Genomic DNA, 9,258 nt, shown 5'->3' on the forward strand with positions numbered 1-9,258 from the left:
ACTAGCTCCAGACACATATGTTGTGACTAGAACCATTTTACCATCAGCTACCTCTACTCTAACAGGCTCAGGCAACACAGTAGCAGGTAACCCTAGCTTAGTACAGAAATCTAAAGACATAAATGTCCTATTCGCACCAGAATCAGACAATACTCTAGCAGGTATTGAGTTGATTAAGAACATACCGGTGATCACATCGTCAGTTGCAGTAGCTGTCTCAACTGACATTTGAAAAGCCCTGGCCTCTGCTGATGGAGGGTTCTTCCTCTTCTGCCCACTCGAGGCAGTAGACCCTTCGGCTGATGCCGAACGCACACCTGATCCTGTCCCGGAACTACCACTCTTCGACGGACAACTAACTGCACGATGCCCTGGTTTGGGATAACTCTAACACATACTATTCGGATACGGACATGCTGAAGACTCATGCCCAACAACACCACACTTTAAGCATCTTCTTGTAGCCTCAGAATACTGACCTATGAGAAGATCGACACGTGCGACACCAATTCCCTTTACCTGATCCAGATCCAGAACTACTCTGACCACTTTTACCCTTCGATTTAAACCTACTAGACTTCTTGGATTTAGATCCTGATTGACCAGATACTTGCCCACCTTGTTGTAGCACATTACCAAACATTCTATTTTTGGCAGCCTGAACATCACTTTCTACCATCTTAGCCATCACAACAGCTTGAGACAACGATGTAGCTGTTCTAACAAAAGTTTGGTACTCTGGCAAAATGATATTAAGAAAATGCTGGATACGAGATGCTTCGTCTGGCACCCACTGTTCTACAAACCTCAATTTATCCATATACTTTTCTACCACTTCATCGATCATCATTTGAGGTGTCATCTTCATTTCAAGAAACTCAGTCTTGATTCGGTTCATATCAAACGGATTACAATACTGTTCACACACCTTCCCACGAAACTGCTCCCACGTGATCATACTCACTTGCTCTTTTGGTATACTGTAAATCAAAGAATCCCACCAAATCATAGCCCTACCTTTCAACATTCGACCAGCATATGTTACTTTCAGCTCAGGTTCACACTGAAACGCTTCAAATACCCTTTCAATTTACATATTATTAATGAAAATCGATGGACAACAACTAAACCCACTTGAAATCTCAATCACCCGCATCTCACATATAGGTTTATCATTTACATATACATATGCATCACCATACAACTATAACCCTCGATCACTTCACTGTTATTATTATGATTTTCGAAAACCCAATTATTCTAAATTCATTTCTGTCCGACAATGAACACCCGAGAAACACCTTTAAATATCATCGAATCCACGCCAAAGATAGTCACCTCCACCACGAAACCCCATTGAAAATGCTGCTATTAATATCCTTTTATCCTGTTTGTCCGAACCATAAGCTGAACTACTGTTGCTGCTATACTCTCCTTCTATTTTCTGTTTACAACGGATGCAAACCATCACCCTAAATGACCACCATCATAACCGGTTGCAGCAACTATACTTGTACCCGCTTCTGTTTCTTTTTATTTATTCGAATCACCAAACTGCAGACATCATCAAGTATACATTTCTCTTTTCTTTTACATATTGTGGTCGACATATGCTAAGTTATAACCCCACCTCACCCACTATTAGTTTTAGAAGTATATGCCATTATCATTATCTTTATTCTTTCGGGTATGAGATGAAAACATGACCCACCTGCATTATATTCACAAAAGAAAGCTTAGTGAGATGAATTTAATTCAATTACTGATGGGCCGTCTTCCTTTTCTATTAAACTATGATCCAATTTTTTTTTTTTACCACGTTGTTTTGTTGGACTAAAATCCAACATATATGTTGAGCTGTAGCCAAGCCCCATTCGCTTTCTATTTTATGAAACCCAATTACATGCTGCTGCACTAGTTCCTGTTAGTATGATAACGAAGAAGACACGAAACAGAAAGAGTAATGATGATTATAATATACGAAGAAGATGATACGTGATTATAATGATATGTGATCGTGGTATATGATAATGATGATACATGGATTACGATCATAATGATGAGTTACATATGCTTCTCGTTCATTCTGTTTTGGAGCCGATACTATTTTTTTTTAAAACCCGTCAACAACTCACCACCTTTTATGGTGATTCACTATTATTTTTGCGACATGCGAGCCTCTTGTTGCTGTTACTTATTCGCTCAAAGTAATAATGTCTTTTATGGATAAACTTTTGATTATAATAAGTGATTTATAAGGCCACTTCTAAATTGTTAATCAAATGGTTGAGAAGGTGGCAGACAAAAGGAATGGTTTCTTGGAAATTAGTATGAGTATTATATAGGAATTTAACTTTACAGCAAATTATAAAAGGTAGTGGAATGTGAGTGAACTTATTGGCCATCTATTGGATAAACGAAGTTAGGTATAATTATTTTTATGAATTAATTATGCCGGATTACGCAAAAGCAATAATGATAATCATGTTAGAAATTGAGGTGGAGATCAAACAGAATGATTTTTATGATATATATTACGATAATGATGTAAGGTAGTAATAGGAAAAATCGATGATGATTGAGATTAGTATAAGATGATTGATGATGTTGGTGAGGATATGATAGGATGATGATAATCATGGTGACATGATCATGGTGATAATTAAGTATGATGAAGAAGAACCGAAGTAATTGGATCTTCAAGGTTCGATGCAGATATGTATTTGGATTGGGGTTAGTGGTTGTAAAATGAAAACCAGACAAATGATGAGTTAAAAGAAATTAATTTTCATATACATCAGAAAGAATCAGATGGTTCAGTGGCTTGGAGAGTGTTGATGGTGAGTGAGAGGTCTCGGGTTCGAGCCTTGACTGTGGCATATATTTTTTTAGAAAAAGAAGATGAAGAAGAAAGACATATGTATCAGGATAAAATGATAATTAAAACAGAAACGGATGTGTAGCGTAATGGTTTAGGTTGTTATCGGGTTAGCGGGAGGTCGCGAGTTTAAACCCGGACTTGGGCATATTTTTTAAAGGACCATTTCTTTGAGGTAGTTTACTTATTACTCATATTTATTATTATTATTATTATAATTATTATTATTATTATTATTATTATTATTATTATTATTATTATTATTATTATTATTATTATTACTATTATTATTATTATTATTAATATTATTATTATTAGTATTATCATTTTTATTATTATCATTACTATTATTATTTTAGTATTATCATAATTATTATTTTTAACAAACAAATGTTATCTATATAAAAATATATTACAAATCAACTAATATTACATACTAATATGTTTTTAACTAATATATTACCATTTATATTGATAAAACTTTAATTAAATAATATATCTTATATTTATTATAAGTAAAATTATATTTAAAGATACTAATTTTAATAAATTATAAAATATAAGTAAATTTAGTTGATTAAATGGGATATGTGTTAATATATATGCAACTTATATAGGTTCGTGAATTCGAGGCCAATCCTGCATTGTTCAATATAGTCATATGTATTTTTACTACAAAATACATTAGGTGAGTTTCATTTGCTCCCTTTTACTCATTACATTTTTGGGCTGAGAATACATGCAATGTTTTAATAACTGTTTTGCAATATTTATATGCGTGAGTTCATTTGATTCCCTTTTACTCTTTAAATTTTTGGGACTGAGAATACATACGCTGTTTTTACAACTGCTTTATTAAATGCTTTTGAAATATATTTTGAACTGCGAATACATGAAATGCTTTTATAAATGTTTGACGAGATAGACACAAGCAAAACATTTCTCGAATGAATTATTATGCAGACAGAAGTTCTGCGGATCATTATTGAATTATGTGAACATAATAATTGCCACCATTGAATTATGTGGACATGATAATTGCCACCAGTTGATGTGAATGTTATATATCGAGAGAATGATTTTTTACACAGGTTATGTGTATGTTATTTTGTGCACAAGATATGTGTACGGTTACTATGATTTATGAAAATGGTTTCGTACACGAGAAAGATGTACTGTATTTAAAAGATATAGCATGTACATTACAGGTGGGTATAGAATTCGGGCCCATTTGTACCATGCAGGATTTAAATCTTGTGATCTATCAAAATGATGAATTTTATTGTTTTATGATAAACTTATGAACTCACCAACCTTTTGGTTGACACTTTAAAGCATGTTTATTCTCAGGTATGAAAGAAATTTTCCGCTGTGCATTTGTTCATATTACATGGAGTCGTTTATGGCATATAGAGGTCAGAACCTCGCAATGGGACCAACTGTTGAAGACTTCGTCCAGATGGATTAGGACGGAGCATGACAGTTGGTATAAGAGCGGGAAAGGTGTAAATCCTATCTCGGTGATCTTTAAAACGATCCATATTTTTCTTATCAGTACTATTACTACCCTAGTTATGGCTATAATTGAAAAGGATGGTGGTTCTAGCAAGTTTCAGGAAGATCTGAAAGCTGTTGAGAAGATAGATAAGGACTCTACTTGTCATGAAAAGCGATTCATATTATTGTAACATACGGTTGGTTCATTCTCTTGATTGAGGTGTTTTCAAGAATCATGAAAGGTTTGAATGCAGATTGTAATCGTCAAGATACAATGAGGTTTAAGATGAAATCAAGTGGCAAACTTGAAGAATTGTTTAGTTTCATATGTTATAATCAATATTTTAATTCATTTTAATTGTCCAATGTTTATATCTTGACGATTTATAATAACATCTTCCTGATACCACATGTCATACCCCGTCCAAAATCTTGACGATTTATAATAAGCAAAGTATATAATTGTTTTAATATCGATATAATATATGTTCATGAATGATTAAGATAAAAGTTGGGCTGTAAAATGATTACGAGGATTTTAGATTTGTTAAAAATATTTTTACATTTTTAAGTTTAAATATTAGTACTCCGTACACATAAATTGGAACAGAAAATAAACAATTATCAAACCTTTTTGATCAGGTTTCAAACAGTTAATGAGTGAAATAATTAAATATATTTAATCTAAAAGTTTGGGATTTTTAGGAACACTTTTATCCGTAACTGTTTAGCAATGCACATACCCCGTAAAAGTGTCGGTAACAACACTACAAACACCAGGCTGCTTAACTGGTGCACGTTCCTTTATATCTCTATTATGAATATGAAAAGATATAATATTATATTATAAATTTTTTATCCGTCTAATCTATAAGGACACATATACACTAAGTCATACAACTAGATATTATATACTCATGTTCTCCTTTTTCTTCTTCCCTAGAGAAAAACACAACATAACCACATCTAGTTCTTTATACACATGGGTCGATATGATATGTCAAAACATTTGCATACGTGTCTATGGTATCCCAAGATTACATAATATATCAGAATACATGTATAATACAATATAAGTTAGCTAGGATATGATTAATATAGATTAGTTACCAATTTTCACGTAGCTACAACAAGAAAAATTATCCAATCTTGTTTTACCCATAACTTCTTCATTTTAAATCCATTTTGAGTGAATCAAATTGCTATGGTTTCATATTGAACTCTAATTTAAGAATCTAAACAGAAAAGGTATAGGTTTATAGTCTGAAATTTAAGTTACATGTCAATTACTAAAGAGGTCGTCATTTCCGTCGAAAAAATGACATCTTGATGACCATTTTGGAAAACATACTTTCACTTTGAGTTTAACCATGATTTTTGGATATAGTTTCATGTTCATAAGAAAAATCATTTTCCCAGGATAACAACTTTTAAATCAAAGTTTATCATAGTTTTTAATTAACTAACCCAAAACAGCCCGCGGTGTTACTAAGACGGCGTATGTCCGGTTTTACGGTGTTCTTCGTGTTTCCAGATTTTAAATCATTAAGTTAGCATATCATATAGATATAGAACATGTGTTTAGTTGATTTTAAAATTCATGTTAGAATGATTAACTTTTGTTTGTGAACAAGTTTAGAATTAACTAAACTATATTCTAGTGATTACAAGTTTAAACCTTCGAATAAGATAGCTTTATATGTATGAATCGAATGATGTTATGAACATCATTACTACCTCAAGTTTTCTGGATAAAGCTACTAGAAATGAGAAAAATAGATCTAGCTTCAAAGGATCCTTGGATGGCTTGAAAGTTCTTGACTTAGAATCATGACACGAAAACAGTTCAAGTAAGATTTTCACTCGAAATAAGATTGTTATAGTTTTAGAAATTGAATCAAAATTTTTATATGAGTATTACCTTGATTTAGAATGATATATTACTGTAAACAACAAGGATTTCTTGAGGTTGGATGATCACCTTACAAGATTGGAAGTGAGCTAGTAAACTTGGAAGTATTCTTAATTTTATGAAACTAGAACTTGTAGAATTTATGAAGAACACTTAGAACTTGAAGATGGAACTTGAGAGAGATCAATTAGATGAAGAAAATTGAAGAATTAAAGTGTTTGTAGGTGTTTTTGGTCGTTGGTGTATGGATTAGATATAAAGGATATGTAATTTTGTTTTCATGTAAATAAGTCATGAATGATTACTCATATTTTTGTAATTTTATGAGATATTTCATGCTAGTTGCCAATTGATGGTTCCTACATGTGTTAGGTGACTCACATGGGCTGCTAAGAGCTTATCATTGAAGTGTATATACTAATAGTACATACATCTAAAAGCTGTGTATTGTACGAGTACGAATACGGGTGCATACGAGTAGAATTGTTGATGAAACTGAACGAGGATGTAATTGTAAGCATTTTTGTTAAGTAGAAGTATTTTGATAAGTGTCTTGAAGTCTTTCAAAAGTGTATGAATACATATTAAAACACTACATGTATATACATTTTAACTGAGTCGTTAAGTCATCGTTAGTCGTTACATGTAAGTGTTGTTTTGAAACCTTTAGGTTAACGGTCTTGTTAAATGTTGTTAACCCATTGTTTATTAAATCAAATGAGATGTTAAATTATTATATTATCATGATATTATGATGTATGAATATCTCTTAATATGATATATACATTAAAATATCGTTACAACGATAATCGTTACATATAAGTCTCGTTTCGTAATTCTTGAGTTAGTAGTCTTTGTTTACATATGTAGTTCATCGTTAACACACTTAATGATTTATTTAAATATCATTTTATCATGTTAAATATAGTGTATCAATATCTTAATATGATACATATGTATTTAGTAGACGTTATCATAACGATAATCGTTATATATATCATTTCGAGTTTCTTAACTTAGTAATCTAATTTCTTATGTATATCACACATTGTTAATATACTTAGTGAGATACTTACTCATCATAATCTCATGTCAACCATATATATATGTCTATATATACCACAACATATAGTTTTTACAAATTTGTAACGTTCGTGAATCGCCGGTCAACTTGGGTGATCAATTGTCTATATGAAACTTATTTCATTTAATCAAGTCTTAACAAGTTTGATTGCTTAACACGTTGGAAATATTTAGTCATGTAAATATCAATCTCAATTAATATATATAAACATGGAAAAGTTCGGGTCACTACAGTACCTACCCGTTAAATAAATTTGGATTTTGACAAAATTTATATTTGGATTTTGACCTATCAGAATCCAACAAGTGGCATAATGAAGAAAACATTTGACAAAATAAAATTTGTTAGAAACAGACAAATTAACTATGAGGAATTTTGTTAAGAATTCACGCTAACAAAATCCTAGCTAACTGTTAATTCCGTATTACATTTATTTATCGCAATTTAATTATAGTAATTTTATTTATCGTCATTTAATTTCTGTAATTATTTTACGCACTTTAAATATCGGGACACGTATACAAGGTTTTGACATATCATATCTACACATCTATATATATTATTTGGAATCACCATAGACACTCTATATGCAGTAATGATTGAGTTCTCTATACAGGGTTAAGGTTGATTCTCAAATAATATATATACTTTGAGTTGTGATCGAGTCTGAGACATGTACACGGGTCACGATACGTATTAATTAATTCGAATATTATATATTAAACTATATATGAATTATTGGACTGTTACTGTGGACTATCGACTGTGGACTAATAACAATGGACAATTAAAATGAATTAAAATATTGATTATAATATATGAAACTAAATAATTCTTCAAGTTTGCCACTTGATTTCATCTTAAACCTCATTTGTATCTTGACGATTCCAATCTACGTTCAAACTTTTCATGATTTTTGAAAACACCTCAATCGAGAGGATGAAACAACCGCACTTCATCTACGGAAGAAAAGATTGATACATATAGTTATGTACCTGAAAACACTCGGAACGTGAGTAAACGTTTAACACATATCTGTGCTAGCTCCTTTGGCATTGCTATTACTGAAAATAACTTTGAAATTCCTTTTCAATTTAGCCAATTTTGTCATAGCTTCAGCAAATGAACTTCGACCTCCATTCGAATTAGCCTTATTATAACCTCGATATATAAGTTTGCCTGTTGTCATCATTACCGGGAAACCTATTATATTCCACCATATTACCATCAGATGTATCAGCAACCTCGTCGCTCCTTGGTTTAAATCTCTCCGACAAATCACTATATTTATCTATTGAAGTCTCATCATGTACTCATCTGTATCTTGTAACAAGAATTGCCATACCAATTACCGGAAATCAGCAAATCTGTATTGTGAGTCTCGCAACGTTTACACATCCACAGTTATATGTATCCATATAACATCTATCTCTTAGAATTATGATCTTCCATTCTGAAATTCTGAAAAGCACCCAGTCTGTGAATTAATACTCTGAATTTTGAAAAGTTGAATGAAGCAACAAAAACTGTAAACGACCTCAATAGCCAAAAGTTGATAATAAAGAATTGTATGTTGGCAAAGCTCAGAAAAAGTTTGAAACTGAAAAACTGATTGAGCAAACTACGAATGAGTTTCTGAACAAATCACAAGGACTAAACTTGTACATTAAGAATCCTGATGATTCTAATTCTGATGAAATCTTTAGCGAATACCTTGCTTCTGACTCCAAACTCTTACGGACAAATTTTCTTCACCATTCTTCGATATTAGAAATTCCAAGATATCATCGTATCTTTCATTATAAATATCCTCCATATTTCTGAAGATATTTTCATAAATATTCTCATCTGAAATCATTAATCTCTTCGTGCTATCTGTGTTACATC

This window comes from Rutidosis leptorrhynchoides, chromosome 2 (genome assembly GCF_046630445.1).
Source record: "Rutidosis leptorrhynchoides isolate AG116_Rl617_1_P2 chromosome 2, CSIRO_AGI_Rlap_v1, whole genome shotgun sequence".
Lineage (NCBI taxonomy): Eukaryota > Viridiplantae > Streptophyta > Magnoliopsida > Asterales > Asteraceae > Rutidosis > Rutidosis leptorrhynchoides.